Here is an 18,181-nt window from a genome sequence, read left to right as displayed (position 1 = left end):
TATTGGACAGTATTGAACACATTGACTTGACGATGCTAGATGAAAGGTCAGGGGATCAAAGTTGTAATTGTTCATACTCTGGGAACCAAAACTGTACCAAATGACATGGGAATCCAACAAATTGTAAAAATATTTTTTAAAAGATAAACCACAATGATAACCTCATGAGAGGAAATGTCAGGATAATCCAATTGTCTATTATCATTTGCACATCATAAGCCGTTGTTGGCAATGAAGATCTTGGATCTCAGACTCCCTCCAACTAACATAAAATGAAGTTATTTAGATTTGTGATTGACTTGCAAAAGAATAAACTGAACATTAGCTGGAATTTTGTGAATGCATAATAAGAAATATACGTTGACAGTTAAACAGTAAGTAGAGTACAAAAGTTACAGTATAATGGTAAAATGTCATGATTCCTCCTGAACGCATGAATGTTTACCACATTTTACACCAATGGATAACATGACCTTTCAACCCAAAAGTGTCAAACTGTTGGTGGTACCTGAGAAAAACTCAGACGATCACCAAAGAGCCTTAAGCCTGGGCACCTTTGTTGCATGTCATTCTACTCTTCCCCCCTCTTATTTCTCTACAGTGTCAAATAAAGGCAACTCTACAGTACCTATGTGATGGTAGCATTCAATAAAGTCATTGCGCAGACATTATAACAAAATAAGACAAACTTTGATTTACTAATAGCACTACAGGAAAAGTCAGCAGAACACCCAACTCTGTATAATTAAAATGCCAGGGACCATGGATATTCGTACAACAAATCATAAAAATAAAACAAAGACCTTTAGGTCCGGACCAATGTTTGGTAGCTGTCATAGCAACAAAAAAAACATGATAAATATGAATGCAGCAGTGCGCTTCTGTAAAAACATGGCGCCTATACTACCCACAATGCAGTTCGGCCGCAGATTCCTGTTTGTTATGCTAGTCAGGTCCTGGTCAGGGCTAATGTGGCCTCGAACTGAGATTTGGCGCGGGTCAGGTAAAATCACTTATTTTCTAACCAAAACATGTTTATTTCCTTTCTTCAAACGTAGTCTTTGCACTGATCTTCCTGGAGTCTCTGATGTTTTTATACAACTTTTGTCAGGAGTAGTAGTTCTGTAAAAAATAGTCTGGACTCACTACTGCCAGCCCGAAACAAACATGCCTTATGTCTTTACTTTAGTACCCTGATTTAGTAAATTTATACCTGATTCTAGTAAAAATTGTTGTTTCCAACTCCAAGTTTTTCAGCAGTTTGTTCAAAATGGCGGTAACATACAGCATTTCATTAGCCTTGTAACATTTCTAGCATACATTTTCTTGGTTTAGGGCCATTTTAAACAGTCTGAGGGGAGGGGTGTATTAAGTATGTACAGTTATATTGTCATGATGTCAATGTTCATACTTATCTCAGACTTTTGTAAAACTATTGAAGTAGCCTAGTAAATGAAAAAGTAATTTACTAGCAGAATCTAATACAATTTCATTGAACTCTTTAAGCCTGTCAACAGACCACACTGGGCACCTTACCTGTAAGTATTTCCCACTTATTATTTACATGAATTACATTTCAAGTTCCTAAACCTACTGAGTATATTTAAACTATTGTAATATAAATAAGTGATGTTAAATGAATAAATTCCATTAGATTGTAATTGAAACTGAGAAGTGTATCACTTGAACGTCGCCTGAATGGGGTCTTGTATAGATATTCTTATAGCAGTTGAAATATTCTTATTTCAGAACCCCCTGCTATATATATCAGCTGGCCTGATTAATGCATTTTCCAGTATGCGTTAAATGTATTTGAGCCGTTTTAGAGATGTAATTTTGTCCAGGCACCCTCTCACGGCTAATGCAACTTCTGATTGCCGCTGATGTTGAGTGTTACACTAATGAGTATTATGGTTTTCAATTGAAAACCTTTGTGCCACTGTACTGGCCCCGCTTGTGCAGATCACTGTGATGAATACTCATCATACTTTATGATACTTTAGCACATTGTCACTAAATGAAGGCTGCCGGGTCAATTTTCAATTTTTTCTCCCTCTTCAAATGAAACAAGACAAAACCTTGGAACCCTTCACATCTCTAATTCAGATTGATTGAATCCACTCGTGGCCACAAGGGGCCTCATCTCACTGTAGTTTTCTCTGCTTTTTCTGCTATGAGTGCACATTTCACATTGCACTGCACAAGCTCAGCCGACTGACCTGCTAGTGGGAAGTGGCATTATTGTTTAGTAGGTACATGTGCTGTCTCATTATTTCCACCAGCAGTAGACTACTGTTTAATAGAGCCATCGTCATGTTGCAATGCAGGATGATGATGCACTGTCTTCACATATCTGGTGCTGTGTTGAACAATCTAGTGTGGATGTGGATTGTTTGGACGATCTGCAGGCCTCTGTGCACTTGTCAGAAGGATGTTAAATCCCTTTTGCTGCATCAAACCACACAGTAAAGTGTACTGATGCTTAATTATTCCCCTCACAGTTCACACACTAAGTGTATCTTGGGCCCTCATGTCTCATTGCACCTGTCTGCAAATACTGACAAGTATAAACGAGATGGTTTAATTCAAAAGAAGAACTCATTTTGGGGGAAAATGCAGATTGGCTTTCGTGCAGTGATTTTTTCTGTTGAATGAATAATCCATTTGTCAAGAAACAATTAATTGTAATCTGCATCTGTTAAGATATTTGGTTCTATTGCTTTGGGTAATTAATATAAAATAAATACAATTGTAAATATGTATAGTTCCAGCAACTCTAATGTGAATATTTGCAGCTTTTCTTTGTCATTACATCCAAATAATATTAAAATGTTTAGTTGACTGTTGGCAAACCAAAGTGGATTGGCAGATTGATCCTTAAATTAATTGTTTCTTCAGCACTATTTCTGATAGAATGCACATCTGAATACAAAAAAAACTATTTTGGTCAGCAACAGTCTACTTTCTTTCAATTTTTTTTAATGTTGTCCTTTATTTTTTAGTGCACACTGAATATTATACGAAGATGTCAAAGCTTTCGCATCATCTGTTCTGATCATGATACTTCTAGTGTCTAAGATATCATGCAGTATATATTTTTTTCTAAAAAACAAAGCAACATCCAGGCTGAGAAGTGCCATAATCATTATGTCTACTCCAGCTCATTCCCCCTCTGTAGTCAATCAACCATTCAGGTGCAGTGGATTGAAATCCAAAGAAGGCAGTGCACTTTCTTCTGCAGTCGAGGTTATTACAGTGGATCCTGCAGTGGGCCCTCAGTCGCTGCGCTTTTGTAAAGGGGGACACAGTCTGTCTATTATATTGTGTCAGAGTGGAGATGTGGGAGGTTGATTTATGTCTAAAACTGTCATGAGTTTCAATCTACCCTCTCTCACTTTTATTATTTCCCAAGAAAAAAAAGGGGCTGAACATCCATTAAGGCTTGCATTTCCTCGCTCTCCCCTATCATGTTTGATCATGCAAATAATTCCATGTAGATTCCATATGAAGCAGGCAGAGAGGCTTAATGCCATTATTGTGTGAAATGACAACAACAGTATCAAGCTTGACTTGAATATTTGGTTTCACCTGTTGGCGTTTCTGCTACTGTTACCTTATGGCGCCTCCACCTCTCTGCACTGAGACAGACTGAGGGAGTTTTGGACCGGAGCCCAGCTGTGTGAGCTCCCCGCTGAATATGATACCTGTGTGGACGAGCCCCAGCGTCTTAGCCCTCAGGTTCCCAGGAGAGACGGGCAGGAAAGTTGGAGTCCCCCCCCGACACACCCCCACCTCCCACCATCACTGCTTTTCTTATCGTGTTCGCGTTTCTTTTGTGCTCCTTGGATACCCACATACCCCGAGGCTACTGAGCCCCCTCTTCACCGTCAGTGAACCTGGCCGTTCCCTTTTCTCTGCTAAATGAGTCCTCTTTAAGATAATGTTTGATGCGCTGACAGCCAGAACCAAAACACTGTAAAAGAAACCGAGTTTGACATCTTTTAATTGTACGTCAGAAAGCAGAGATTGTGGTTTGTTGGACTGCCTTCAGATCATGCTGCTGATATGGTAATTTGCTCAAGTGAGGGACGTGATGAAAGTGGTGGTGTTGATAGTTTAGAAGTAGAAGTCCCTGGAGTCCAGTCTGCTGGTTCCCCTCTCCATAAACATGACATGTTCCCTTTGACAGTATTTGTTTCAGTAAATAGACATTTGGCAAATCTAAAAATAGCAGCAGTTATTGAGGTTTATTTTTCAAATAACACAATTATCTTCTAAAAAATATTGTTTAACAGAGACATTTTTAATCTCCTGCAATAAACCAAAACAAGTGTCCATTATGGTTTTAAATAGATAGCAGATGTGCATGAAATAAAAAGTCCTGAAAGTGCCAGTGATTTATTTTTTGTTGCAATATTTGCAATTATAGATTTCAATTTTACACCCAGAGCTTGTGGTTGTGACATTCAGCCAAGTGAATTGGGATCATGTTGAACTGCAAATCAACAGTTTATTAAGCTGAATTTCAATTTAGATTTCTTAAAAATAGATCAGCTGGTGCACATAAAGCACTGGATTGTGTTATTGTGATTGACAGCGACTGAGCAGCTGCATTACAAAATGTGTTTTTGTTGTCACAAGTGATGCATACTTGTGGAAATAATCCTGTCCTTCATAATTGCCCGATAGCTTTTTGAAAACCTTTTCACTGCCCCTTTTTCTTTCTGTCGAGCTTTTTTAATTTAACAAATGCAAAAGGCTGTATGAGTTTTGAGTCATCATACTACATATAATTATCAATGACTGGAACCTGCTGTGGCATTACATTTTCATTTACTCCATGTACAGTACTAAAATATGACTGAACTACCAAACCAGGATGTTTGTTGAAAAACCATAGACCTATTTTCAATGTGTTCTTTAAAAGTAAATGAGTTGTGATTTATGAGTGGTTGAAAGAACGGAAAACATTCATGTGCTGCACAGCGTGGAGGATTTAATTGTGTAGTTATTTCTGCAAAGAGAACCAACAGAAAACATTGAGAGTGGGCTTCTTGTTTTGATCTGCACATGAATAGCCTCCTTGACTAGCTGTTATTTCTCAACACTGACTTTTCTTGTACTGCACGACCTGCTTGCGTATTAATCTCTTAAATGAGCCATGCTGCAGAGTTGGATGAACACGTGCTTTCCTAGATGTAGTTTTCTAATTAAAACTGTCCCATTAGGCTGTAATTGGCGCTATCTGCGGCCAGGACAGGATTGCATGGGAGGGGAGCGAGAAGTCAGACTGAGATGGTATCGAGCCGAGGAGACAGGAAGCCTCTGTGTAATCTCGTCAGGTTTGAGATCGAGGCTGCGATGAAGCCGGCTGGACTGAACCGTAGCTTCAGAGTGAGTGAACTGAACTGCTGTGAAATCTTATCTTTGTTGTTTCCACAGGAGCCTGGCTTTCACCAGTGTTAACAAGTTTAAATACTCTGTATAGGGAAGTAGAGTGTTGTGGTTTTGATCTACAATCTGAAGGGATAGGTAGTTTGTTTATGTCAAAACACAGGGGGGTCAAATAACACCAGTTGAAGCTAAATGTGTGAAGACCGGTTGTTTCTTTGCTGCGTTTATGAGAAGTCCAGTCAGATCAATTTGAAACGTTCTCCTTCTCTGTGACGTTCTCAGTTTCAAAATATTATTTGGCTGCAGGGCAAACTGACAGGGAACATTATCCGTTTCATACTTAATTGAAGTAATAGATGTAGCTGCTGAGGAGGTGTTTTCCATTCAGAAGAATTCACACAAAGTGTATTTTTTACAAACCTTTCCTGAGTAATGGATAGGTTGCTGGGGGTTGTATGTGACCTACAGTAGATTGAGAAACGCTCAGTAAACCGTACACAAGAATGAAGGGATAGTGAGAAGACTGCTATTAAATTACACATGTGTCACTCACAATACGATAACAACAACGCTCTCACAGTGTTTTTTCCAGCAAGCTTACTAAGTAAATAGGAATGCTGCACACACACACACACACTGACATTTGCCAGATGCTCGGTGCTAATTAGGGCCAAGTATTCCCCCTCGTATGGAGTGTGTGAGAAACCACAAGTGCACCGCTGGTCGACCTGAAAGACCTGACTGGGGCTGAGCTCCGTGTTTGTACTCTGAACGTTGAACATAACTAACTGATTGTTATTCAGAGCAGGAATTTGTTGTTTTAGTTTGCATACAAGGAGAAGCACATGAGGTCCATTTTTCTTTGATGCATGTTACATTTTTTGAGAAGGATCTCAGCTCATTTAGAGTGCAAATAAACAAATTAAAATGTATTTAATGTATAAACATTATTGTTGAATCCAGAAAAGCCCAGGATCTCTCAAAAAGCTCCAGTTAGATGCATGAGCAGATATTGCTCTGCCTCTCGAGTCATTTAAGATCGTGACATTATTGCTGCCTGTGTGGGTGAGCCGCCGCTAAACACAGGTGCTGAGAAGAGATATGCTTTCGCCTTGTTGCTATTTTCAGCAGTTTACCATCGGCACAGTATCCCATTCACTTCGTGACATTCATCATTTGTCATCTAGAATCCCCGTTTTTAAATCTGAGCCACCATGCCTGCCTACCAGCTTCCAAATATAATCTGCGCATATATAAGACCTGTCCCTCCCTCCTGCATAATGACCCTCTCTGCAAACCCTCCTCCACCGCCAAAATGGTGGTGATGGGGGCACTAAGCAGGAAGTGAAAGGAAACCTGAAAGCTCCAGCCACCCACAACCCCCCCCCCCCCCCTGCTCTCCCAGGCTGCAGCGTGGCTCTGAGTCCTGGCTCCTGTCCAGGTTCTGGTGCTGTGATGGGGAGGGTCACGCTTTGACCCCGGGCCTGCATGTTGGATGTTGTTATTATTAGTGCTGCATGCCCCCCGGGCGGTGGTCCCCGATGCAGGAGGAACAGTGGGGCTCTGGAGAGGCTCTGGACCTGGAGAACAGCTGTGCGGGTTAGAGGCTGCCGGGGCCCCCAGGGTCCTCAGAGAGCACCGCTGCACCACCAGGAGCTTTGAGAGGCAGACCCACTGCAGACCCTCCTCTACTGCTGCACCAACACTGTCTAATGTACAGGGGAGCGTCGTCATGGAAGCTTGCAATATACATGCAATTAAATACACCATAATAATAATATCATCATCATAAGCATATATTTAAAATTAAAGATTTGCCATTTTAGCATGGTACAATCCCCATTGAAATATTTCTCGAACAAAATGACCATTTAGATAGCAATGAATGTTATACCTTGAAATTAAGAAGAAAACTTTCTCCCCAAAGAATCTCCACAGAATAAAAAAGAAAAGAAAAAAAAGGCGTGAGGTGAGTGGGGTACATGTTTCAAACAGTATTCAATAACAGAAAACTATCAACCAAAAAATAATAGGGGACGTTTTTCTAATCTCTACCCCTCTGGCTAGGAACAATGTAAAAAACAATTTTGAGCACTGTTGAAAATCAGTTAGCAGGATGGTTTTATGGCAATCTTAGAGTTGTTGTCCATAAATGTGATAAAGTACTTAGATTGGATTTGCCAAAGATAAACATCCTCTTGGTTTTCTTTAAATCCATCAACAATTATTACATCAATTATTAAGAAAATTAATATATCACGAGACACACTGACATTGTGTTTTCTACCTCTAACATCTGTCCCTTACGGCCAAGCTGACCCAACATTTGAAGCTTCCCAAGTGCTTATTGGCGTTTATTGGAGCCCTGTCTTTTGTAACAGGTGCTCCTGTCAGTGTGTGATCTCTCTGAATTCATAAATGTATTTTTGAATGTATCTATATTCTATATATTCTGCAGGACTCACACAGGCGGACGTGCTCTTTTATTCTCGTAAGCCAACCGTTTCTTTGTGAATGACTTGCGGGCGGCAAAGTGTATTTAAAAGCCCACCTTACCTCTCTACCATTTTAATTCTGCCTATTCTTGGCAGTTCTGGGGGGGGGGGGGGGAGGGGGCTTCTAACTGTGTAAATAGCTCTGGAAATTGCGTGTGGCCTTTGACTGTCTCTATAATTGCGAGACTCTTGCAGTATTTTGCTTGGCAGCCTGAGAGGTTAACCCCTGAGGGCTGGAGGCCTGGAGCTCTTCGTCTGACTGGCAGAGGGCTCCTCAAAGCGCCTCTTGTTCACCTCCCGGCCCGGGCAGCTCTAAGCCGCCGCTGATCCTCCTCTAGACGAGAGGTGGGAGTGGGAGGCTGCTGCATTCAGCCATGAGGCTCTGAGGGTGAAGCCTGGAGTGTCGCCGGGCCACACAGACGCACCCCGGGCTGCACCTGGGCAGCCAGCAGCACTCGTAGACTCGTCACCATCACTAAACGGGGATTTTAGCCGTAATCAGATTATATTGACGTTGCTGCAGTAAGTGGTTGATCAGTTTCCTCACAAACCCTTTTTACCATATTCCCATGAAACTGTAAATGTTCCTGTAGTTAATGGTGTGCAGATGGATGCACTTAGTTTGGTTATATTGAATCAGTGTTTGATGCAATTGCGCACTTAAATGTCAATTTAGCAATTTACACAATGTATCACTGTTCATTTACAAAAATGCTCATTACAAAGCCACCAAATGCACTTGGCAGCGCTGAAAAATTATGAAAAGAGAGTCCAAAAACAATGTTGTGTTAAATTGTTATGATCACAATTCTGCACATTCATCCTGTCGTTTGAAGGGTTTTACATCCACTGTTGATTTTGAACGTCTCCATGTCAGAAGAATTTAGGGGTCAAGTTGAGGACTTGTGCGGAAGGCAGTGTCGAACCAGCCTGCAGTGATGGATGATGTTGCTGTATGAAATGGTCTGTAAAGATGCAGCCTCTTTTTGGACTCGCAGCAGAAACTGTGGAGAAAAGACAACATGTGCAGCTTCCTCTTTGGGTTCCCACATTGTTCTCGCCAGCTCTGCTCCCTCTGGGCCTGGAGAACGACTCTGTACACCCTAGACAAAAGTACACAGACAGAAAAGAAATATCAAGGCACAAAAGCTCTTTTATGTAATGCTGTCAAGTTGCATTGATTCCCCCCCCCCCGTATATTTGACAGACAACATAAAATCGTTGCTTCGCGTCATGTCAAGCTGGGCCTCGGAGATCGCATCGGCTCTGCCAGTATCACTCAATTCTTTGGTAGAAGTCTTTCTTGGACTCCACATCCTCTGACTGTGAGTAATTCATTTGTGTGAACTCTGAGCACGTTTGTTACCCTTTACACAGCGACACAAAAACAAACCGTTGTACAGAAAGTCAACCCGAGTTAGTTTTGTGACTAAACTTTGCAGAGGGTGGAGGAGAGAATCCGAGGTCCGGTCTGTTTCATCAGTGGAGCGGTGGATGGATGGATTCAAGGACTGCAGCAGGAGCGGGGTGCTGGTGTGTCTCTGGGTTTTTCGTGGAGAATCAGCAGCTGTGTAATCAGACCTGGCTCTGACCCCACCTGTCCGGATGTTCCTCCACACCCTCCATCATGTCCATGTGTCACGCACACGCTGATGAACCGCTGGTCGCGTGCAACCTCTGAGCTGGCTCGACCTGCAGGCTGATTTAGTGACGATACGCCAGTACTGTAGGAACCACTACATCAGTGCATTATTCATTCCTTCTATCAGGGCATTATTTAACCTCCTACTGATTTATTGTTGAGCTGTGGCTGTGCCATTACCGGAGAGATAACAACGACATCAATAGAACTTCAGTACACTTAAGGGGTTTAGAATATATCTGCTTTTACCCCTTTACATTACAAAGGGAACAATTGTACTTTATTGTATGCATTTCCGAGCAGCTATACTAGTTCCTTCACTTTGTAGACTCAGATGTCCGATACAAATGCATAGTTATTGATGGAAACATCCAGCAAAGTAGTAAAAATAAGCCTCGTCTGGACCAATAACACAACCTCAATGCTCATGAATGCATCAATGAGTATTAAACACAATACAAGCATACAAAGCTGAGAGCAATATCTAAATATACGGAGGTTTGCAGTATTATTAACTGGTTTTCTGTGAGGATATTCAAAATATACTCCTGGTTGTTTCCAGTTACTGCAAGTTTTACATGGATTGTACATTTCTGTGACTATCACTTCTATGCTTTTTTGTGTATGTTAAACAGATGCCAAATAACCAATTCCAATCTTAACCCTTGTCTTTAACCTATAAATGTAGGGTTTTTCATTTGACCCAATGGTGTTTTAGTTTGACATACAGCTGTGTCTTTTAATTGCTTGCTGGATTCGCCAACTGTTGGGTATAATTTCTTATTTTTGTGTCATCTTTGACAGGACTTGTCATTACACGGAAGCAAAGGTCTCTAATATATCGTCATTGAAATCACTTTCACTTCAGTATTCTCCCATTGTTATATTGCTACTCTTACTTAAGTGACGGATCAGAGCAGGCTTACATCTCCCCCCCCCTGCTGTCTGAACAAGAACCGCATTATCTGCTGACATTGTTAATCTGGCGGTGGAGTTGAATGTGCCACAATAGATGAAGCAGCCAGTGTCAGCGGCGATGCTCCGAGGTCCCTGTTGAGAACACTAAGCTCTGTATTTGCTCTCCTCTTGCGGAGGATAACAGCCTCTCCAGCCCAGGTTAGGAGAGGGGCTCCCTGCAGCTGCTGTCTCTGAGTCTGATTAGTGCGGTGATGAGCGAATGAGGGCCAGGGGAGCCGCGTACACACACACCGTACACACACTCCGAAAGGGTTAAGCAGCCGGTTAGGGAGGAGACCTGCTCTGTGTCCAGGATGTCGAGTGCTGCGGCGCGATGGTGTGCTGTTACACTGCATGAGGCCTCGGCTCCACTTGGGTTCTGATTGGGCCTGTAAGATCACAGCCTCCCCCCCCCCCTTCCCCCCTCCTCCCTGAGGGTTTCTCTCTCCACATCCTCCCCGCTGATTATCACCAGTGCCAGAGCTGACTCTTGCACTCCAGCTGCTGTCCACACTCTGGCTCTGGGGCTAATTTAACCAGGCTGCATGGAGGGAGAAAACTTTCTCACACAGCCTGAAGAAGCTGCCGCACAGTGACGCTCCTCCGAGGCTTCAGCTTGTTGCTGCCGCTCCTCACTACAAAAAGAGCCGCTCCGCTTCATGTAGCTCCGCCAGGCTTTCCCCAGTGGCGCGCTTAAACAATATCCAGAGCTACAAGTGATCATAACAAGGTCACAGGCCTCTTCACTCAGGAATATTTCATCAGTGCAGAGGAGACAGAGGAGGTTCCCTTGCAGATCCACATGTGTTGCTCTCTGCAGGTGTTTCCTCTGAGCAGAGTCAGGGCAGAGTGCTGCCTTCACCGTCCAAAGGGTGAAGCTCAACTGTCGCTTTCAATGTGAAACTCAACCCTTAAGCTTTTAATATACGACACACGCATAATATCTCATAACTACTGTATATCAAAGCATTGTTAGCTTCCATCACAATCCAGCAGTGAGTTGAATGACACTGAGGCTGGAAAGCGAGTTTGAGTTTTCCCTGTGAACTGCTATTTTTGAATTTGGGTTTTTCAGGTTGTTGTTATTTGATAAAAGCAAATGCTGAATAATTCACACAAACATTGTCATAAGAAGGAGCTGTGAAAACCATCTATTTGACTTTGTGAGGCTGCGAGGGAGGAAAACATAGTAATTGACCAGTTGAAGAAGTGACTTTGGAGCAGGGCTGAAGAGGTGGATCTGTAAGAAGAGAGGAATCAAGTGTCGTCTACAGATTTACATTTGAAATGTAGCTCGCAGGAAATGTATTGAAACAGCCATGACAAATCCAAAATGAATATCTTAAATACAGATGTATACCCTTAAAGGTCCCCTATTATGCAAAATGCACTTTTTGCTGTCTTTTATACATAAATATGTGTTCCCGCCCGGTGTGTCAGGAGACTCACAAAGTGTCCGAAAATACAACCCTTTCTCTTTTCCTCCTTACCCAAATCGGAAAAAACGGGGGGAACAACGGAGCCGATCCAGATTTGCTGCAGTCATGCCGACATTACGGAAATGTGGGCTGGCTTTACACCAGAAGGTCGATGTATCAGAAACAATGCGTGACGTGTTTTGGAAGTAATATGGTCTGTGTTTACATTAGCAAGCATCGCTAACACTCAGAGCTAACGCTGTACTGGAGAGAGTATGTTTAAAAAAGCAGGATATAAAAAGGTACTCACCTTGTGGTAAACCTGTGAGAGAAAAAGCATTTGAGCCCCATATTGTTTCAGAAATGATCCTTGATGTGGTTTGGAACATAATATGGCGTTTAAACACGGCAGCGTTTAGCTGAGTATCTGGGTAGAATTCTCCTCTCTTTTTTTGTTGTTCTTTTTAAAGCTACGGACCCAGAATCAGCACTTCTCTAACAGGCTGAAATAGAGGGGGGTGAGGCATGGCTAGAATTTAGTATTTTGAGCAAAACACTTCATAGACATGTTTTTTTTAAATATCTGAGACCTATAATATATGCCTACAAATAGTATAATAGGAGACCTTTAAAACACTGTTTACAAAATAAGATGAACATGTGTGTTTAATTCTGTGTGGCAGATGACATTTCAATCTGTATGCAGCATGTAAACATGAGGTGTATCTGCCCTGGAAACAATCCATCGACCACTTGGACTGGTGCCAGTGTCTCCCAGAGTAAACCCTTGTCTTACTTGTGAGTGTTGATGGGGGGGGGGGGGTCCGCTGTCAGCCTGCGGGGCTCCGGTGTCTCTCTGCCGGGCTGTCCTGGGTCGCACGATTAGGCTGGAGAGGGCAAGGCGCTTCCCCACAATCCCACCCCCCCCCTGTACTAACCCATGTTAAATGGAAGCATTGTGACTGCAGACCTGCTCTCATCTTCATGTACACTTTCTTTTTTTCTCCCTCTCCCAGTACATAATGACCCCAGACTATGTGACGACAGGCATTGTATCCGACTGGGCCGACCACAGAGAAATTAAAGATGAGGGTCTGATTCAGAGGCAGCTGCAGGTCTTTTTCTGCCGTACAGTGTCCAGCGGTGTTTAAGGTGTGTGGGTGTACTTATATGCATCTATTTTTTGGCTTTAATGTTGAATTAATTTACGTTTGTGATTGTGTGTGTTGTTGCAAACATCGAGCCAGGTGGTAACAATTGATTGCCCGGAGCAAGAATTCAATTATGGCATTAGACCTGTAATCTGATGCATTCATGCCTTCACATGTAGACTGTGCAAACTGTTGTTAATATACACCTATAGCATTAATCCCTGTTATTTACTAGATTTAGGAGGTGCAGCAGTTTCACGTGACGGAGTTTCAATGTTGAATGCGTTCAAGGTTTGAATATATTTTCTGAAAAGGTAATCGCACACATTACACATGCTTACATTAAATACACTGTCGATTGATATTGTTCAGAAAGAAAACCACACTTTTTTCTTTTTCAGAAATGTCCCTCCATCAGACTTTACAGCGAACAATGCGGTCACACTACACCTGACAGGTATTTAATCTCTTGTAGACATTTTATCTGGGAATTCACCTCTCTTACAATTATGAAGTGCAATTTAGAAATCAAAGCCAGGAGCAGTGTTCACTTGCAGAGGAGTTCTGGGGAGATCCCCTTTTCCCCCTGATTTAACTAGAACCCACACACAGTGAACACACAACCTTATGTGCACAAGATAAGTCCAGAAACATACAGAAGATGATTTATTTTAAATATCATCACTGTGTCATGATGGAAAATAATACATAATAACGGACAGAGGCCAGTTTACATGGGTTTGCATTACAGAAGTAGTATGATGTTTTCAATATTTATTGTTATAAGATAGTCTTGACATCTTTAGTGTGGTTGTAAAAGTACCGTAAATAATGTTGTTAAACGGTTATTTATATTTGGGTAAATGATAAACACATTTTGCAGCTGCTGTATAAATGAATGAATTCAACACTTTGTACCAGCTTCAGTGTTTTCTCTGCAGAGTCAAACTGACCACAGAGATAGCATCATAGGTCTCAGGAGGCAATTAAAAAGAAATTAACTCCAATTTTGTGTTGTCTGCAATTTTTCCGTGTTTATTTTTGAGGTTTCTTGGAAACTCCCACCTTTTTAATTACACCAAATGCTTATTTTAGACCCTTTGCCAGTTTCCACTGGACTGCAAAATGGTGTAGATGCTATCAACAGTGATGTCAGTGTGGCTATGTCTGCTTCATGCACACACACACACACACACACACACACACACACACACACACACACACACACACACACACACACACACACTGATCTGGTGCATGTATAAATAATTCACATAAGGTCAAACTTTGATCTGCTGATACAGCCTCTCAGATTGCCAGTAGTGGCAGGAAAACCAGTAGATTGAAAACGAGGAATGCGTCAAGGGGTGTGCTGTTTACTTGTAGCGCGGGCAGCTGGTTAGCCACCCCTCTGCCGTTTACACCCCCCTCCCTCGCTTTTCAATTCCAGCCAGACCCCAGGCTCGGCCACTAACTGGGGGCTGGAATATTGTGCACTGGGGATCAATGCGGCCCTGAGTGAAATGTCACCGCGGCCCTGCGATGTGTCAGGCTGTGAGGGAGTAGTAATGGCTATTGATCCACTGAGCGCTTAATGCAGAGCTGCCCCGCCACCACGCCAGCCAGCTGCAGCAGAAAGATATATGTATGAGATGAGCTAAAACTGAGAAAATAGAAAAGAAAGAGCCCACAGTTGTGTCCCCCTCCTCACATCCCCCCCTCTCTGGCTGCAGATTGATCTTCCTCTTCCTGCTGATTCTAACTGGGGTCTGTCATTATCTTACTCTGTCATTAGGGGCTCCATTGACAGCCTTGGCCTGTCTGTGTCACTCTATTGAGACAGCAACACTTTTCCCATGCAGTGTTCCCTACATTTATTAAAATCTCTGACAGCCTTGTCTTGGCTCTCTCCATAGATGGCTGAGCTTCAGGCAGCGGTGCAGCGGTGTAATTGGAAGACGAGGCGCTCCGTTCCTGGCTAGTAATATCAGTGAGGTACGGGTCAGACTGGTTTATATCAGACCGCTGGCGATGAAGAACCAAATCAGACCACCTCGGCCTGAGGGTCAGTGTGTGTGCATCAGTAGTCACCCTACATTTATGCCTATATATGTGAAGCACGTTTGTAAGATCAGGAGTTTTCCTGCTGTCACTGTCGGTGATATCTGTGAGGTAAGGGACTGTGTGTAAATTCTAGGATTTGCACTGAAAATGTAATGGAGATAAATGAAGGACCCTATGACAATTTTTTGTATCAACCCAAGGTCCATTTTGCCAAATAAGAACAAGTGTGTCTCTGAATTGGAGATTTATTGTCCTGATCAAAATCAAATAAAAGCCAAATATACGTTGATCTTCATTATCAGTGATTGAACACTACCTTGACTTTTTTTTTTTGCATCTTGTGTAAGTGTAGCAAGTATTCTAGTTTTAAAAAATGTACTAAGACCAACATTTTCTTTCAATAAACAAACTAACAAAACATACAAACATTGTACCTTCAAAGTAATTGACCGTACAGACTCCAGCCCAAACACGCAAACTATAACATTATAAAACTAACATTTTAAAATAGCAGTATTATTTGAACTGGCTCTCAGAGTTTCAGCAGTTATAACTCCATGTATACATATTATTGTCCTTTACCTTGAGTTAGTAGTTATAGTAGTTTAAATGCTGCCTCCTATTTCTTTGGAAATGGGGCCAGGCACTGCATAATTCTACAGTTGGTTGTTCAGTTTTAACGGAAAGGTTTTTCAAGGTTTCAGCATGCCAGAGCTTGCTAAATGTTCTTATCACATAGTAGTTGTTAATTAAATTTATTATAAAATAAAATACTTTCCTCTGATGGCCTTTGAATTTGTATAACATAAAACTTGTTATCTATAGACCACTTACATGTGAAGATTAGGTCATGTGACTTTATATAGTTAGGGTTTCACAGGACCACAACAACTTTGTATTTGAATGCCGTGTTTTTGCATTATGATAACAAACGCATGCTTCACAAATAAAAGGACTCAACAAAAATGATTGAGTGGTGAGGGAAGCTTAAAATGATGTGTCATAGTTAAACTGTTCTTAAAGTGCTTTTGACATTTTTTGTTTTTTATCCCAACATTAGATCAACTGAAAGCTTTTAGCTGTTGTTCAAGGTGATATCAGATGATATTGTTGCCTGATATTCATGAGAAAATAAATGAAATATTAAGCTGTGTTGAGAAAACTCTTAAAACCCTCTTTACTTTCTTTAAAAAAAAGTGAAATGTCTCTGACTATAACAAAAGGGCAAACCACATTACCCTCTCTCCCCCTAATCATTTTCATACAGTCCCTTACCACTGTCACGCTAAATAAACCTGTTTGTAATAATAAATGTGTGTTCAAATATCACAACAGCTGCTGCAACTCAAATAATACAATTTAAGGAGCCAATTTGTGTCTAAGTGACCAAATAGTAAAAACATGACGGCAGATTTAAAAGTGAAAGTAAGAAGAAACCCAAACAGTTTTATTCTGGCAGTCTTTACATAACCTAGATTTCTGATCATGTGATTATTGTTTTGTTGAATTCTCCGCGCCGGGACTATTACTGTAGAGACTTGACAACTTGAAAACATTTCTGGAGGCTGTCAGGAAGTGCACAGTGGGGTGCAGTGAATTGAGATTGGTGGGTTTGTGGGTACGTGTGTGTGTGTTTGTGTGCTACACAAAAGCAATGCTGAGTATAGGCTGGTGTTGGGCCCAAGCTGCTTCCCCGTGTTACAGGAGCCACAATCAGGTAGGACCGGGGGGTCTCTGGCTGTCTTGGCCTCCGTAACACACGAGGCTGCTCAATGGGACGGAAGTTATTGGAGGGTTGGGCTGAGACAGATGACATGGTGTGTGACAGAGACTCATCATTTGAGTGTGATACAAGTATTTGAGCTGCAAGGCTGTAATGTCGCTCGGCTTGTCTGGAAAGATTTATTCCAGATTGCAGGGCCTGAGGGGTCAGCGGCCGTACATGTGGGAGGTTTCTCTGGGGGGGGGGGGAAATGCACTTTAGGGGGAAGAGGTGGTGGGCATAATGAGAGAACATGTAAGAGGAAAACAATTAGTCTATCTAACTATTATATCTAGTGCTGAACGTAAAGCTGTTACAAGACGTGGTGATGAGTTAATTTAGTATTTGCATTCATGCAGATGTATATTTTGCACACTTCCTACAAAACAATGATTTCTTTCTCAACAAACTTGAATTTACAGCCTCACTTCTATCTGACAGAAAGGTTATTTTCCATCGAAGGAGAGGAAATGTTTAATCCAATACCCACTGTGAAAGAAAAAAGTAATGCATATCTCACTTTCTCGCCTGTCTCCCGTCCAGATGAAATTGAAATTTTAATGCATTTCAGAGTTTTCCCCCCGAATGGAGAAGCTGATAGACACAGGGATGTCATATTTACAGTATGAACACCCATGGTTTAATGCACTCTACAATACTGCCATCTCCAAGTTCTCCTGAACAAAACATGCTCTTGAACATAAAGGGAAGGCGAAGAAGAAAATTATTCCTCAAGCTTTCTATCAAGCTTCTGCATTCATGGCAAAGCCTAAAGGGCATGTCAGTTCTCTGCCTCTGAGAGAGGTAATTATCCTTTTCCTGTCAGAGAACAACAAATGATAGCCAACTATGGGGGTGCATTTTCAGGAGCTGAAATTTGGCAATTGGAAGGAGAAGGAGGTTTAATTTTCTGGCAGCTGCATATCTACTTTTATCATGCTTTTTCAATGGTCATTTGTTGCATGTTCTTTTCTATTCACATGGGCTCTCAGGGTAGTGCTGCGAGCTGCTGAGGGTGTGTTTATCTGCCCTGCATTAACATACCTATTTATAGTCCTACACTTTCTTACAGTCATCTTTTTTTTCTTCTGTTGTGACCATTTCACAGATTATATATTGTCCAAGTAATTTCCCTTTCAGCTTCTGTGTTTTTTACCTTTCAGAGAAAGCAGTGAATGGAGGGGAAATTATCACAATTACTCATATAATTGAGCCGTCTTTGTAGCAAGTGCAGCTTCAGTAGCCCTTTTTTTCCATCAGCCAAAATGGTTTCATTATATGGGTTTTTCATATTCCCT

General features: G+C 41.8%; 1 long non-coding RNA gene across 3 annotated transcripts; it reads left to right on the top strand.

Moving 5' to 3' along the window:
• The first annotated feature begins 948 nt into the window (after positions 1–948).
• On the top strand, positions 949–15,505 carry LOC117481268. 3 transcript variants are annotated; one of them, XR_004555709.1, is made up of 6 exons: positions 949–1,003; positions 1,507–1,538; positions 12,923–13,058; positions 13,293–13,371; positions 13,459–13,514; positions 14,974–15,505. It is a non-coding gene; the product is annotated as an uncharacterized LOC117481268 (long non-coding RNA). The 3 variants fall into 3 exon arrangements; XR_004555710.1 differs by lacking the exon at positions 1,507–1,538; XR_004555708.1 differs by lacking the exons at positions 949–1,003; positions 1,507–1,538 and adding an exon at positions 5,050–5,394.
• Positions 15,506–18,181: the final 2,676 nt, after the last annotated feature.

This window comes from Trematomus bernacchii, unplaced genomic scaffold (genome assembly GCF_902827165.1).
Source record: "Trematomus bernacchii unplaced genomic scaffold, fTreBer1.1, whole genome shotgun sequence".
Taxonomy (NCBI): Eukaryota; Metazoa; Chordata; class Actinopteri; order Perciformes; family Nototheniidae; genus Trematomus; species Trematomus bernacchii.
The sequence above is the reverse complement of the archived record's forward strand: the minus strand, read 5'-3'. Positions and strand labels throughout refer to the sequence as shown.